The sequence below is a fragment of the Lactuca saligna genome, chromosome 3 (assembly GCF_052625555.1).
Source record: "Lactuca saligna cultivar CGN05327 chromosome 3, ASM5262555v1, whole genome shotgun sequence".
NCBI lineage: Eukaryota > Viridiplantae > Streptophyta > Magnoliopsida > Asterales > Asteraceae > Lactuca > Lactuca saligna.
Window position 1 is genome coordinate 108,672,603 of NC_136419.1, and position 17,181 is coordinate 108,689,783.

The following is a 17,181-nucleotide window of genomic DNA, read 5'->3' on the forward strand; positions in this document are numbered from 1 at the left end:
CTATACTAAATGCTATATGAAGAAATACACTTACCTGGATCCTCTTACTTGGATACAAGACGGGACTAACCATTGTATGTGTAGATTAGTTCTGTCTATCCTAGTACAAAAGGATACAAGACGGGACTAACCATTCCGGCACCCAATTGTTACCAACAAAGGTAATGAACACCTACGGATGCCTAAGGTTAATATTTATATATACTAGGGTACCTTTACGGGACTAACCATTCCTACGCCCTGCTATTAGCTACAGAGGAAAATGAACATATGCAGACGTTCAAAGATAATACTATTTCGACAGTCGCGATGATGGGTTGATCCTAATACAAAAGGATAAAACTTACATGGCTATATTTTCTCTATTACTTTTATTTTGTGATAAATTCACATAAACAACGAGGTACACTATATATATTGTTAATAGTAGTCATACAAGGGAAAAACTAGCTTTGTTACTTTCAAAACAGTCTAGTCTTGGTAAAAGACTACTCTTTATACTAATAGAAATCATAGGGATTTGCTAGAGTATTCAAACACTTTCAACTACTTTCAAACAGTTCATACTTATACAATCTTTTTTCCAAATTTTTACAAGTCTTTACTTTACAGTTTTACAAATCAAAGACACATTAATACTTATGAATTCACCAGCTTTATTGCTGATACTCTCTTTGAAAATACTTGTATTCTCAGGTCACAAATAGATAGGTATGACGACCAGGTTTTGTGAAGACGGAGAAATTCAGACTCCTATGTTGTTTTTATTGTTGATTATGTTGTCTTATACTATGGAAGAACACATTTGTAACTAAAATTATACTATTAATGTAATGGATGATGCTGTTGCTTGTTTACTACTTTGCATTGTTGTGATACATTACATAACGTCCTCCGCCCCAGAATGTTTCCGTCGTTCTCGGTTTTGGGGTGTGACAGATTGGTATCATAGCATTGTTTATAGTGAATATAGTATATCAACCCATAAAAGATATACAGACTGTAAATACAATGGGATTAAAATACTCTAACCAAGAGTTTATACTTTTAAATAATAAAATAGTTAAGTAAGTATACATGCCTACATTCATACTAAAATCAGTGTCACAATGACAAGAACAAAAGTATTACGATTTTTGAACATCACAAGTAAGCTTGGGGATGTATGGTCAGTCTTGGGAGTAGCATATCCTGATTAACGATGTTGGTATGAGGAGTGATTAGCATTTGCCCAAGAATGGTTGTGATGTGGCAACAAGTCTAAAAGCTTACCAACACAACCACAAAGAAATACCATAGGGGTATTTGGTCTTACTGTAATTACATATTTGAGAATTAAATAGATCTTTATTAATATGTCAATAGTGTTTTAGTGGATACACTAAGGTTATATGTACTAGGATCTCATAGACTTAGAATCTGTGAATCTTTGCCTTATGTCCTGTCCTCGTTGGGTTGGGGGCTTAGGGTTAGGGTCACTTATTCGAAGGTCTATCCTATCCTAACTACATATAACTGGTATGCACTAATCATGTATTGAAGCAACTGATAAAGGTTATCTTATAATTATCTTAGTTAGTTCGTCTATTTTAGTTACTTCTTACATCCGTTTTCTCGCATAGATATCATGGTTGGATTCCATCCGGATTCCATCCCCATGACAACTCGTACTACCCTAGTCACGACAATACTGGATGGCTCGGATAGGAGCCAGAGAATGATCATCCAATCCCTTTGAATGATCACTCAATTAAAGACTTTTTCTAGTAGTTCTCATCGCCGATAGAATCTCATCGACTCCTCTTTCAGATATAACCTAGTTTATGTAAAACTCTGGTCTAAATTACTATCTTTGTAAATCTTCGATCTATTAGGTCTTCATTAAGTTGTTGTTCTTTCAAAACTTTCCCATCAATGGTTGATGAAAGGAAAACTCCTAGGCCACGTTTTCTAGAACATGTTACATCTATAATTCGAGTATTTTTGACAGATCATATGGACATTATCGTCCAAATGCTTTCACCTTTCAATACTATATCCTCATTCAAACATGTTATTAAATTGTGTAGTTGGACTATGGAGACTTAGTCCATGAGTCACTCTCCTTATTCATTTATTCTTACCATATTTTCATCTTTTAATCGTACAGTCAAAAGATGCCGCCTCACAGAATTCCAAGGCGTAACCCTAATAATGAAACACTAATACCACCACCTCCTCCTTTCGATACTGCCATGTTCCAAGCCGCCTTCACGGCAGCAGTAGCAGTTGCCGTGTCAGCCATCAATACTCCTATCCCTAGTGGATCGGGAACAGGTGCACATCCTTCCAACCACGGCAAGAGCCATGGCCATCCCCGAGAATGCACCTACAAGGACTTTACAAATTCTAAACCATGAAACTTCGATGGAACTGGTGGGGTTATGGTCCTAAGGCAGTAGATTGAAAATAAAAAAGCAGTCTTTGAGATATGCACCTGCTCGGAGGGCAAAAAGGTCAAGTTTGCTACTTGTACCTTTTCTGACAGAGCGTTAACTTGGTGGAACGGTCATGTTAAGTCTCTGACTATTGTAGTGGAAAATTTTATCAGCTGGGAAAAATTGAAAGCCATGCTGGTGAGAGAGTACTGTCGTCGAGGGGAAGTTCAAAAGCTTGAACAGGAACTTTGGAGTCTGGGAATGGTTGGTACCGATATATCAACCTATACGGGTAGATTCTGTGATCTGGCAAACTTGTGCTCAGATATGGTTTCTCTGAGAGCAAGAAATTAGAGAGGTATATTTGGGGACTATCTCCCCAAATTCAGTCAAGTGTGTTAGCATCAAGGCCCAATACTTTCGATAGTGCCAAAGAACTAGCACAATCTCTGATTGACCACGGAAACCATCGGAACTAAAAAAATTCTATACAAGATCAACAAGAAGGAAACAATAACACGAACACGAGGAAAGACGAGTCCTCACAAAGATCCTTAAGGAAACAACAAGTTACAGTCAATGCTGCTACAGTACCTACAATAGCCTCTAATAACCCGTTGCCAGCAAAGCCATATGTGGGAAATCTCCCAAAGTGCAACAAATGCAACTATGACCACCACGGACCTTGTCGAGAGATGCAGTGCTTAAAATGCAATAGAAAGGGACACACCATACATTACTGCAAGAGCCCAGCGAGACCGATCAACCAAGTGCCCAACGCCGGTGTTAGCCAGGCTTGCTACGGTTGTGGTAAAGTGGGTCACTAGAAAAGAAACTATCCAGAGGCAGCGAATGCTGGCATAGACGGAAGGATGCTAACGATCATTATCGCAGGAGAGACTACTCCGGACCCACGTTAAAGTATTTAAGGAGTTCCTTGTAACATACTCATAAACTGTTTAGAACTAGTGCAACTGGAGTCTTATCTTTTGTGAGATCCCGTCAGTTAAAGGATCCTCGTGCTGCATATACTTGTCTTTTGTAGTATACCTTGTTCGCAACAATAGTCTTGTAGTAAATCTAAAGTACAGTAACTTTGTTAAAGGTTGCAATGTTGTATTTTGTCTGTAACGCCTTATGTTCAAATCTAATGTCTTTAGTTTTCATATGATTCCTAATTTATGACACAACTTGAGTCAATTCGATCCTTGCAATACCAGTCTCATGCGCACATCTCTTTCTCCGAAATTGTCTTTCTAGCGAAGCTGTCATTCCAAAACACCAAAGTACTCATTCATGGAGTACCTCATGTTTCTAATCCTTTCCGAAGAAATCTCAGCACACCTTCCCAAAGTACCACTTGTACAGTACGTCAAGTGCAATCCAAAGATTCATATGGTTGATCTATCGCTGTAGAATGTATACATAGGGGTGGTATATAATCAAGGTTCTACAGGTTTAAAATTGATGATTCCACTTTAACTTCTTTTCCTCATTAGGATGTGAGCTTAAAGAAGAATCAGTTATTCGATTACCTTTTCAATCTTAATTATATACAACTCGTATACACGAGACTGCGATTGATGAACCATGTATGACTTCTAATATGAACTTAAGGACGGAGAACTGCCCAAGACTACGAGTGATCGCATCGTCATGCGAACATACTTAGAACCCAATATTACTCCTGTAAACCGATCGCCCTACGGTCTCACACCAATGGAGATACAAGAACTGTTCGGACAACTTAACAGATACTCAACAACAGAATGATAAGACCAAGCTCCTCACCTTTGAGAGCTCAGTGTTATTCTTCAAGAAGACAGACTTCAGCGGGTGCGATCATACCAGCACTAATGCACCGGATCCCATCAGAACTCCGCAGTTAAGCGTGTTTGGGAGAGAGTAATACTAGGATGGGTGATACCTTGGGAGGTCCTCGTAGTGCAGACCTCGACAAGACTTCCATTAGAAATCATTACCTTCTACCTCACATAAATGAATTGGCTGACCCACCGCAAGGAACTATTCACTTTTCAGAAATAGGTTTGAGGTCCGAACATCATCAGTTACAAGTTTTAAAGGAGGATGTCCCGAGGACAATCTTCCAAACTTGATGCGGACACTACGAGTCCATAGTAATACCCAAAATTTCTATCTTATACATCCATCCGATTCAATCAAAGTCAGACTTGTTTTTGGCTATCTTTTAGCCTTGTTAAAGGACTGTTTGGGTGTTTTAAGCCTAGTACCATCAAGGAATAAGTCTTAGGAAGTATCGTATAGAGTTCAGTGTGCAACATATAATCTGGAAAATCCTTCACAAGAAGTCTACGACTGTAAACCCCTCCTTGGCCAAGAACTCACCACCTTAAGTATGATATTCCATCTCCCTTCACCACTTTTCCACCTCTAACTCAAGAAATCGGATTTCCTCTCAACATTCATCAAGTTTTCACCTTGATCTTCCAAAAAGTAAGCAATGATTCCATTCTATTTGTGTTATCTTTCTTGATCTTGTATCACCCATTGATTTCATCCATGTAATCATTCTTTTTGGTTAGATCTTCAAGTATTCAACACTCTCACCAAGAACACATACTTGTTCTTGGACCGTAAACCCCCCTACAAGCTTCAAGAACGTGAGTAACTATTCTATCTCCTTTTTAGACTTGTTAAACTCTTTATTTTAGCCTTGAATCATCATAAAATCCATAAACATCAAGAGTTTACTGCCGTAAACCCTTGCGTGGCTGTAAACTCTTGTGTTTGGAGTATGTTTTGGCCTCAAAATCCTTTAAAACCAAACCTAGGACCGAGAACACTTAGGGAATGCTTGTTAGAGCCATGAAAACGCCTTGTTTTCAAGTCCTCCCATGAGTGTACGGCCGTAAACTTCTTGACAGTACACTCTAGGACCGTATACACCAAGGGTCGTATACTCCCCTTGGCCGTATACCTCTTTGGCTGTACACACCTTAGTGTGGCTGTAAACACATTAAATGCAATCCTTTGTGGTTGTAACACTTCAATATAAGTGTTTCCTAGTTCGTAACTAACCTTTTAAATGATTTTAAGTGCTTTTATGGGGGGGGGGGGGGGATACAAGTTGATATATTATAGCTATTATATCAATCACATGTGATTAATAACTATCAAATTGATGGATTTCTTGTACTTCAAATCTATGTTATCAAAAAACTCTTTCAAAACATGTTATCAAACACTTTTATATGAAAAAACTCTTTATCAAACTCTTTTAAAACTTATATATTGTCAAAATCATGTCTATTCAGATATAGTTATATAAATAAGGTTGAAAGGACTTAGGATTGATAACTCGCTTTATTTCCTGTTCCATGTTTGGTTGTGAACTTAGGGTATCAGGTTTTTGTCCGAATGTCATTTGAATCTATGTTATATATTATGTATATATGTATAGATATAAAAGTTCTTACATTAGTTCAATGCTTTTAGATAACAAAGGTGTATAAACATACCCTGTCATTCAAACAAAATTACTAGTAAACTATAATAGGTATAGTGTAGGGGATTACTACTCACTATTTCTAGTACAAAGAAACATATAAGAGTCAGTTCAATCATTCTATAACGAGAAACAGAAAGAAAATACTATAATGAGAAACACGGAGGAACATACTATACACAATACAAAGAGAACATACTACATACTATACAAAGAGAACATACAATACACTAGAACAGATAGAGCGTACTATACAAATACAAGAATACTATAACATAAATGTGAGTCACTATTCGGGGCATGGCATCATACTGTTGTGTCTCGTTTTGTAACCATAGTCTCCTGGAGGGAGAGTGTGAATTTGTGTATAGATCTATACTGGATTAACAATCTCTCGTTTTGTAACCGTAGTCTCCTGGAGGGAGAGAGCGTGAATTTTTGTATAGATCTATATTGGATTAACAATCCTACACCTTGCTGCTAGGTATAGTGGGACGTGCAGGTCTACAGGTGATGGATGTCATAACATTTCGACGTCTTCAAGCGTCGTGTTTTCCACTAGTCGGTCAAGTATGGTTACAATCATATCACATTATACTTTAATTAACAATTGAATTAAGGTAGTTGGTACAACCGTCTTTACTATATATAATTGTACAGTACTTTATTATTTTCATATTGCATTCACATTGTGATCTTCTCACATAAATGGTAATGTAAAACTATATTTTGGTAATGATAGTCACACTTGGGAAAAACACTCACTTTTACAAAGAAACAAGCATTCAGAACATTCGGGTCATGGTAGAATACTATATTTTAATAAAAAATATAGGATTTTCTAGGAGATTCAAAGAATTACTACAAACATTTACAACAAACTTTCAGTACAAACATTTACAGACATATACAACATTTGACAGTAAATACTTATGAACTCACCAACTTAAATGCTGATCCTCTCTTTTAAAATAACTTGTATTCTCATGTCACCGGTAGATACGTACAGATGATAGGTTTTGTTAAGACAGAGCACTTTCAGACTCATCTTTATTTTGATTATTCATTTTTGGTGTCTTATTATTATTGCATAGAACACACTTTTATTCAATTATACTATTTGTGCAATGGGTGAGGTTGTTTCTTATTTTCAATTATGCATTATTGTGATACTGTACATACATCCTCCGCCACCGAATGTTTCCGCCAGTTCGGTTAGCGGTGTGAGAGATTGGTGTCAAAGCTTTGTTTATAGTGAATTGAGTATATCAACCTATAAAAGATATAAAAACTATAAACACAATGGGATTAAAATGCTCTGACCAAGGGTTTATACTTTTAACTAATAAAATATTTAACTAAGTATACACACCAGCATTCACACTAAAATCAGTGTCACTAGGACAAAACAAAAGTATTGCGATTGTTGAACACCACAAGTAGGCTTAGAGACGTAATCAGGTCTGGGAATGATATATCCTGATCAACTATATTGTTCCGAGAAGTGATTAGCATGTGCCTAAGAATGTTTGTAGTGTTGCAACAAGTCTAAAAACTTATCAACACCACTACAATGAAAACTATAGAACATAACATAAAATTAAAATACTATAGGAGTATTTTGTGTTACTATAATTACTCATTTGAGAACTAAAAAGTTCTTTACTAGTAGGTCAATAGTTGCTGAGTGCATACGCTAAGGTTATATGTCACTAAGGTGTCATAGACTTAGAATATGTGATCTTTGCCTTATTTCCTGATCCTTGTTTGGTTGTGGACTTGGACTTAGGGTCACTTTTTCAAATGTCTATTCTATTTCTGGTTACATATGACTGGTATGCACTACGTAAGTATTGAAGTAACTGGTAAGGATTAGGCTATAATTATCTGCCATAGTACATCTTATACTATCTCTTTTATCCCTATTCTTGCGTAGATAGCATGGTTGGATTCCATCTCCTTGGTGACCCGTACTTTCGCAACCAAGGCAATGCTGGATGTCTCGAGGCAGAGCCAAAAGAGAATCAGGAAATCCCATTGGATGATGACTTCGCAGACAAGGTTTCGGAGGATTTTGATTTTGTGCCAGAATTCAATAATCTACCCCCAGTGGCTCCTATTCCAAATCCTAACCCTCGACCGGGATTTCAAGACCCCACCCCTCTGTGGGAAACAAAAACTTGAACTGATGGATTCATGAACAAGGTCAACCCTTAGCCTACAACGGAGACATAAGTTTCTACAATTTGAGCGAAGGAGGCTCAACGGACAGAGTCCTACCTATTCCGGTTCGCAGGATTGCTTGTAATGTGGAACAGGGAAGGGAAAACATCGAGCGAGTCATGGAGGTTGATGCCGATGCGGGAATTAATACCATTCGCATACTCCATCCGGAGTGTACTCAGGGAAGGACCCTGAACCAGAATGCATCCCCGCAGAGAGAACTTATTGCAACCCAAGATGAATTTAGGGGACTGCGAGCCCATCGTGGGACCTTTAAAAAGCGGATATGATACATGGAGCGTCTCCTGGAAGAATCAACGACTCATTCCATTAGCTCTCGACTCAGATAGAGCCTATTCTATATTCTCTTTTGGATATAACTTAAGTCTATGTAAAAACTATAGTTTTAATTTCCTGTCTATGGTAAGACTTTGAACCTTCAGTCTACTACGTTTCCAAGCTGTTAAAATTTTCTCTGTATGGTTTGATGTAAGACCTACTTCTAAGTCGTTTTTCTGAACTTATTACATCATTTATGACAATGTTATTGACAAAAATCTAATCTCATGGGATATCTTTATCCAAATGCTTTCATCTTTCTATTGATAGATCTCTATTACCATCATACTCTTATCTGTTTTGTTGGCTTATGGCGATTTAGTCCTAGGACCACTCTCATTATACTTACAATTAAGTCTTACTATCATCATCATAATTATAAACTTTCAACAAACAATGCCTCCATGAAGAGGGATAAGATGCAACCCTCCGATAACTCCAACTCAACCATCACCACCTCCTCTACAACACAACTTTGTAGCTCTCCAAGTTGTGGTATCTGCGGATGTTGTGGCATCCCTAGCTCAATTGAGTGCTAGCGGTACTAGCGAAAGTGGTGTTGCTGCTCAATCTGCTCAAGTTAATGCTCCAGTGCGTGCTAGGGAGTGTTCATATAATGACTTCACCAACTGTAAGCCCAGGTCCTTTAACGGGACCGGTGGAATCGTTTCCCTCTTGCAATGGTTCGATAAAACTGAGTCAATCTTTGAGATATGCTCCTGCCAAGAATGAAGCAAAGTAAACTTTGTTGTCTGCACCTTCTCGGACAGAGCCCTCACATAGTGGAATAGCCATGTCAAGTCACTAACTCTTATAGTGGCTAACACAATGGGCTGAGAAGCTCTGAGGGATCTCATGATCGAGGAATACTATCCGAGGTGCGAGGTTCAGAAACTTGAACAGGAACTATGGAGCCTAACCATGAAGGGCTTCGACGTAGTTGCCTACACTCCTAGATTGAACGATATGGTTGGATTGTGTCCCAGAATGGTCCTTACGGAGGGAAAGAAAATCCAGAGGTATATTTGGGGGCTGATGCCTCCATTCCAGGGGAATGTTTAGCTTCGAACCCCACTACCTTCGATAGTGCCAAGCAACTGGCACAGTGGCTCGTGGATCACAGAGTCCTCACCCTGTAAATAACAACCCTTGCCATCTGAAAACCTTCCAAGAGGACTGACAAAAATTGGAAATACTGGGGTAACAAGAAGGAAAAAACGGCACAAAACACTGCCAAAAAGTAGCAGGTCATGGCTATTCGTGCTGCGATAACACCTATTGATTCTGCACCTACGAAGAAGTATGCTAGAAGCTTGACCAAGTGCAACAATTACATCTTCCACCATAATGGACCCTGCCAGGAAATGCAGTGCTCTAACTGCAACAGGAAGGGACACACAGCCCATTTTCTGCAAGTCTCCAGAAAGGCCTATTAACCAAGTCCCCGACGCTGGTGTGGGTAAGGCTTGTTATGGATATGCCAAGGTGGGACACTACAAAAGGAAATTCCTGAAGGCAGTGAGCACGGGAGGCTTTAGAAGAGTTTAGGCTATAGGCCACAAGGAAGCGGTAGCCGACCCTACTGCGGTCACTGGTCCGTTTCTCCTCAATAACTCTTATGTGTGTGTAATATTTGATAGCGGAGCAGAGAGGAGTTTCGTGAACCAGAATTTTGCTCACTTACTTAAACAACAATCACGTGCACTTAACGAACTATTCATTATAGAAATGGCTAACGAGAAAACAGATAGCACTAACAGTATATACATAGGATGTACTCTAACTCTAGATAGCCATTCCTTTCCAATTGACCTCATGCCGGTCTCGATTAAAAGTTGCGATGACATAATCGACAAGGATTGGTTGAGTCTTCATCGCGCTGACATCATGTCTTATGAAAAATTCGTTCATCTTAATCTTCCATCCAACAAAACTCTAGTTATCTATGGCGACCAACCCGACACGAATCTTCGTATCATCTCGAGTATTCAAGCCCAAAAGTTCTTACGAAAGGAATGTCATACATTCCTTGCTCATGTTGTTGATACAATCCAAGAGTCAAAGGACCTAAAGAAAATTCCGGAAGTACGTGACTTTCCCGAGAATTTTCCAGCAGAACTACCGTGATTGCCACCACAACAACAAGTCGAGTTTAGAATCGACTTAGGTCCAGGGGCTACCCAAGTAGCCAAATCACCCTATCGCCTAGCCCTAGCTGAGATGCAGGAACTAGCTGGTCAACTTAGCGAACTGCTCAGCAAGGGCTTTATTATACCAAGCTTCTCTCCCTGGGGAGCACCGGTATTATTCGTAAAGAAGAAAGACGGATCGTTCCGTATGTGTATCGACTACAGAGAACTCAACAAGCTTACCGTCAAGAATTGTTACCCTCTACCTCGCATAGGCGATTTATTCGACCAACTGCAAGGGGCAAATTACTTTTCAAAAATTGATCTGAGATCTGGGTATCACCAGTTGCGAGTTCTAGAGGAAGATGTTCCAAAAACAGCCTTCCGAACTCTTTGTGGACACTGAGTTCATAGTATTGCGATTCGGATTAACTAATGCACCCGCAGTATTTATGGACTTAATGAATAGGGTGTGTCGTCCTTACATGAATCAGTTTGTCATTCTATTCATCGATGACATACTTATCTACTCTCGTAGTAAGGAAGAGCATATTAAACATCTACGATAGGTTTTAGAAACACTATGGTTAGAGAAGCTCTACATGAAGTTCTCTAAATGCAAATTTTGGATCCGAAGAATCGGATTCTTGGGTCACGTTGTCAGTTAAGAAGGAATTTATGTAGACCCTTGCAAAAATAAATCCATTGAGAATTGGCAAGCACCAAAGACACCTACAGAAATTTGTCAATTTCTAGGCCACGCTGGCTAGTATCGCAGGTTCATACCAAACTTCTCTAGGATCACGAAGCCACTTACTATATTGAATCAGAAAGGTGTGGCCTTTGACTAGGAGGGGAAACAAAAAAAATTGTTCCAAACTCTAAAACGAGCCTTATGATGCGCACCGATCCTTCTGTGACAACCCAAAATACCTATAATGTACAACCATTCAATTCAGTCAAAGTCAGACTTGTTTTTGCTAACGTTTAGCACTGTTTAGAGTCTTATTGAGTTTTCTAATCCTAGTACCCACCATAAGGAATGATAAGAAGTATATTCTAGAGTTCAGTACACTGTATAAAGCCGGAAAACTCCAACGATTGGAGTTTATGGCCGTAAACTAGAGTTTACGGCCATAAACTCAATGTTGGCCGTAAACTCTTGGTTGGCCGAGAACTCCCCATATATATATATATATATATATATATATATATATATATATATATATATATGACACTTAACCATTTTTACAACATTTTTTACCATTTTTAAGCCAATAAATCGGGTTTTTCTCTCCACCATCATCAAGAATCTTCACTTTTCTACCAAAAATGTAAGTGTTTTATCCCTTGTATAGTTGATACACCTTCTTATCCAACAATATCCCTTGATTTAATCCACTAACTTCATCTTTTGGGGTTAGATCTTCAAGATCTTCAAGAACACCAAGAACACATTTGTGTTTTGGTCCAAAATCACCCTTATTAAGCTTCTATATCATACGTATTACTTCCATATACTCTAGTTGAATCACATGATAAACACCTTGAAATCGTCCATTCGCAAGAACAAGAGGTGTTTACGGCCAAGCGCATCTCCCTTGGCCGTAAACCCTAGTTTGAGGTGCATATGCACCTTAAACTATTCCTAAGGCTTGGACTTGAGGCTAGAACCCTTCCTTGTTCTTTGTAAAACCTTAGACCACCACTATTGACACTTTTCATGATTAGTTTACGGCCATAAATGATGGCTTTAAAGCAAAAGAACATCCTATGTGCTCATGGAAAACACTAAAGCTTGGATCTAGGCTTCTCTATTGTATATGTAATTAATCCAAGACTTGTAACCCTAGATCTAGCATGTATAATTCGAAATTAACATTATAAGAACATATCTAATTGTTTACCTCTTACAATTGGCTTGAAATCCTTTGAATCTTCTTTATCGTGAACTTAGAGTCACAATTGTAACTCCTCTAATGGTTCACAAACATCACAAGGAAGAAGGCTGTTATGAGAGAGGAGGAAGAACACTAGAAATCGGACCTATGGTTTCACTTGGAGTCAAGGTCCTGAAAATTGCAACCAAAGGCCTCTATTTATAGTGTAGGCTGCTAGGGTTTCAGTCTAAACCCTAATGCACATCTTAGTCACCAAGCAGCCCATGGAACCTTCTAGATTAGGGCCTTAGGAGGAAAATATGATGGATCCCCATCATAATTTCATTGCCCCTTAGTCCATTAGGTTTCCCAACCCAAAACTCAAGTATCACACAGTTGACAATTTATGCCCCTTTATTTAATTAATCTCTTTTAGTCACCAAATTAATTCCTAATTAATTTATGACTAATATTAATCAAATAATGTGATTTCTCATTTAATATATTATTCTTATAATATATTAATAAACCATAATATCTTCTCTCTCTCTCTCTCTCTCTCTCTCTCTCTTAAATAACCTAGTTAAGTTGCTTTGGTGAAGGCAACGCAAAAGGACCATGCACAACCGGGTCAAGTACATACCAAATATAGTTACAGGCTTAGACACTAATCCAACAGTCTCCCACTTGGATAAGTCTAGTAACTATACCTTACATATGTCTTCAGGATCTGATTAGCAATCGTAGCTCTTACACGGCGCTGTCAACTCTGATCAATAACTCATCCTTCAGATAAGGGATCATATAATCCTCTGTTCTAAATATCATGCTTACCATACTTATCATTCAACACTTTGTTTCTCGATCTCCGATTCGTTTGACATAGAACTTAGTTGAACACATCAACCTTGTTCTGACCAGGCCCGACACATAAGTCAAATCAAATAATCGAGTGGCCAAGATATCACCTTTATTATCTTAGAATAAAAGGAACATATTCACTTCGACTCATATGCAACTACTATTAACTAATTAAATCATGCACAATAATGTGTTTATAACATCAAGTTAGCAATGCGTATACACATCATCAATGCACAACTAACCAACAAACAATAACCATATCTCTATGTTTTAAGACTATAAGATATTATCACTTTGCGATCACCCCAGGTAAAATACCAAGAAGTGATAACAATAAACGCGGGCTTATTCCAATACTCAAATAACAATTCATAAGCACTCATGAACTTTGCAACAGACTATTGCTATGACTAAAACCTTTTAGACAATCTACAAACTGGTTAATGACAGTCTTCTTTCATATCTAATTCCAACATATGAATGACTGTGGATCGTTTGAATAATCTTATTATTTAGGAAGTCAAAACATGCAAAACTGAAACAATAGATAAATAACCAACACAAGATAGTAATTTTACTATTAAACAAAACACCTTTATTTATATCAAATGTCAAGTACAAATTATCTATTACACGTTTGCTATCTATCTAATCTAAACTCATATCATCCTTTAGCCCAATTCTCCTAGTGTGCTGCAAGTGCTTAACCCTGCTCAATCCCTTCGTAAGGAGATCTGTTGGGTTATCTTCTGCCTATACCCTCTTCACTATGAGGAGTCCCTCTTCTACCCGATGTATGATAAAATGGTATTTTTTGTCCATATGCCTGGATCTACCATGATCCCTTGGTTCCATGGTTAAGGCAACCGCTCCTTCATTATCACATAAAATTTCCATGGGCTCCTTTATGGATGGAACAACTCCAAGGTCTCCAATGAAGTTCTTCAACCATATTGCCTCTTTTGATGCTTCACTTGCTGCAATGTACTCTGATTCACACGTTGAATCAGCCACAGTCTCCTGCTTGGAACTTTTCCCAATCACCGCTCCTCCATTAAGGGTAAAGACCCAGCCTGACTATGAATGTTAATTATCCCGATCTATCTGGAAACTAGCATTATTATACCCTCGCACCCTTAACTCATCACTCCCACCAAGGACTAGAAACCATTCCTTGTCCTCCGAAGGCACTTAAGAATATTCTTAACTCCGGTCCAATGTGCTCTACCAAGGTTTCCCTGATATCTGCTGACCACGCTCAAAGCTAAGGCCACATCAGGGCGAGTACAAGTCATAGCATAAATGATCGAGCCAACTACGGAAGCGTAAGGTACTCGAATCATACCAACTATTTCGGCCTCTGTACTCGGGCTTTGAGTCTTACTCAACTTGGTATTGCTTTGGATTGGCAACTCCCCTTTCTTGGAATTTTCCATACTAAAACGCTTTAGTACTTATCCAAGTATGTATCCTGACCGAGTCCTATCAGTTTCTTACTTCTGTTTCTTACTATCCTTATTCCCATAATATACACAACCTCTCCGAGGTTCTTCATAGCGAAACACTTCCCAAGCCAGGACTTGACCTCCTGCAAGGTTGGGATGTCATTTCCTATGAGTAGTATATCGTCAACATACAATACGAGGAAGCTCACCATACTCCCACTGGCCTTGAAATACACACATGACTCATATTCGCTTCGTAGAAAACCAAATTCTTTGACCTTCTCATCAAAACAAAGATTCCATCTGCGAGACGCTTGCTTCTAAATGGATTTCTCAAGCTTACACACTCTATTCGGATGCTTCGCTTTGACAAAAACCTCTGGCTGATTCATGTAAACATCCTCAGCCAAGTTTCCATTAAGAAAAGCAGTTTTCACATCCATCTACCATATTTTATAATCATGAAACATAGCTATTGCGAGCATCACTCTAATAGACTTTATCTTGGCAACTGGCGAGAAGGTCTCGTCATAGTCAACTCTAGGAGTTTGAGTAAAGCTCTTCACAACCAATCGCGCTTTATTAGTGTTCACATTCCCATCCATTTCTGTCTTCTTCTTGAAGATCAACTTGCACCCGATTGTCTTACAACTCGACACATTGTCAACCAAATTCACAACTTGGTTGTCATACATGGACTGAATCTCGTTGTCCGTAGCCTCTTTCCACTTAGCAGACTCCGGGCCTTCCATGGCTTCCTTATAGCTGCTAGGTTCGTCTAAATTTACTAGTGTACAATCACTAATAAATGTATCCCCTTTAGTAGTAATATTGAATCCATACAACTGAAGTGGAATACTAGCCCTACTGGAACGTCTAATAGTTAAAGACTCGTCAACAAGTTCAATAGGATTTTCCTCCTCAGGTTGAGTGCTAGTGTTATAAGTTCCTTCATCGCTTTTCTCTTGAATCTCTTCAAGATCAATTTTCCTCCCACTTTCCTCTTGGCTTATGAGTTCTCTTTCTCAGAAAACCCCTCTTCTGGCAACAAAGAAAACATTGTCACTCGGTCTGTAGAAGATATAGATAAAGTACTTTTGTGGATAGCCGATGAAATAAGAATTCTCACTACGAGATTCAAGCTTGTCGTGATCTCTCGTCTTACGAAAGCCTCGTACCTTGATATGTGCCAACGAGGGAGCTTTCCCTATCCACATCTCGTGAGGTGTTTTGGCAGCCTTCTTGGTGGGAACTAGGTTAAGGATATGGGCGGCAGTCTCCAAGGCATACCCCCAGAAATCTATTGGTAATGAAGCCCGACTCATCATAGAAAGAACCATGTCCAACAAGGTTCGATTACGTCTCTCAGCCACACCATTCAAATGTGGCTTTCTCGGAGGCGTCAATTGCAAAACAATTCTGCATTCCTTTAGATAGTTGTTAAACTCAAGACTTAGGTACTCTCCTCCTCTGTCTGACCGAAGCATCTTGATTTTCCTTCCCAACTGATTCTCCACTTCATTCTTAAGCTCTTTGAACTTTTCAAAGGTTTCTGACTTATGCTTGATCAAGTAGATATATCCATATCTGCTATAATCATCCGTAAAAGTCACATAGAAGCGGCTAGCATCCCTTGTGGTGGATCTAAAGGGCCCACACACATCGGTGTGTACGAGATCCAATATACCCTCACCCCTTCCACAAGTTCCAGTAAAGGATGACTTGGTCATCTTCCCAAGTAAACAAGATTCACACACGTCATCGTCCCTAAGGTCGAATGACTCCAACACTCCATCCTTTTGGAGTTGGGCTACGCGTTTCTTGTTGACATGTCCAAGGCAATAATGCCACAAGCATGCTTTGTCTAGACTATTAAACGAATCAATATTCAACACATCATTTCCTGAATTGTCTACAACCAACACAGATTCATATATTCCATTACAATGAAATGCATTGAAATAAAAAACACCATTCAAATAAACATTAATAGAACCATTACTATTATCAAATGAATATCTAAAACCCCGTGTATATAATCCATGAAAATAAATGATGGTCTTTGCCATATCTGGAAAATAGCAACATTTGTTTAAATCTAACCCTAACCTATTACTCAACACTAAAGAATAAACTCCCACTTTGGTCATAGGCGACGATCTTTTGTTTCCCATAATCAAGTTTATTTTCCCATGCTCCACCTCCCTACTTCTTCTTAGGCCTTGCAAATTAGAACAAATGTGAAAACTGCATCTTGTATCAAGAACCCATGAAGTAGCAAGTGACGAGTTGTTAGATTTAATTGAATATATACCTAAGAAGGTGGGCTTTATCTTCCTATCCTTAATATGTTGCAGATATTTAGGGCAGCTTTGTTTCCAGTGGCCCTTCTCGTGG

At 38.7% G+C, this 17,181-nt stretch overlaps 1 pseudogene; it reads left to right on the top strand.

The window, feature by feature from the left end:
• Nucleotides 1-4,251: 4,251 nt before the first annotated feature.
• LOC145038060 (5S ribosomal RNA) lies at nucleotides 4,252-4,370 on the top strand (annotated as a pseudogene).
• Nucleotides 4,371-17,181: the final 12,811 nt, after the last annotated feature.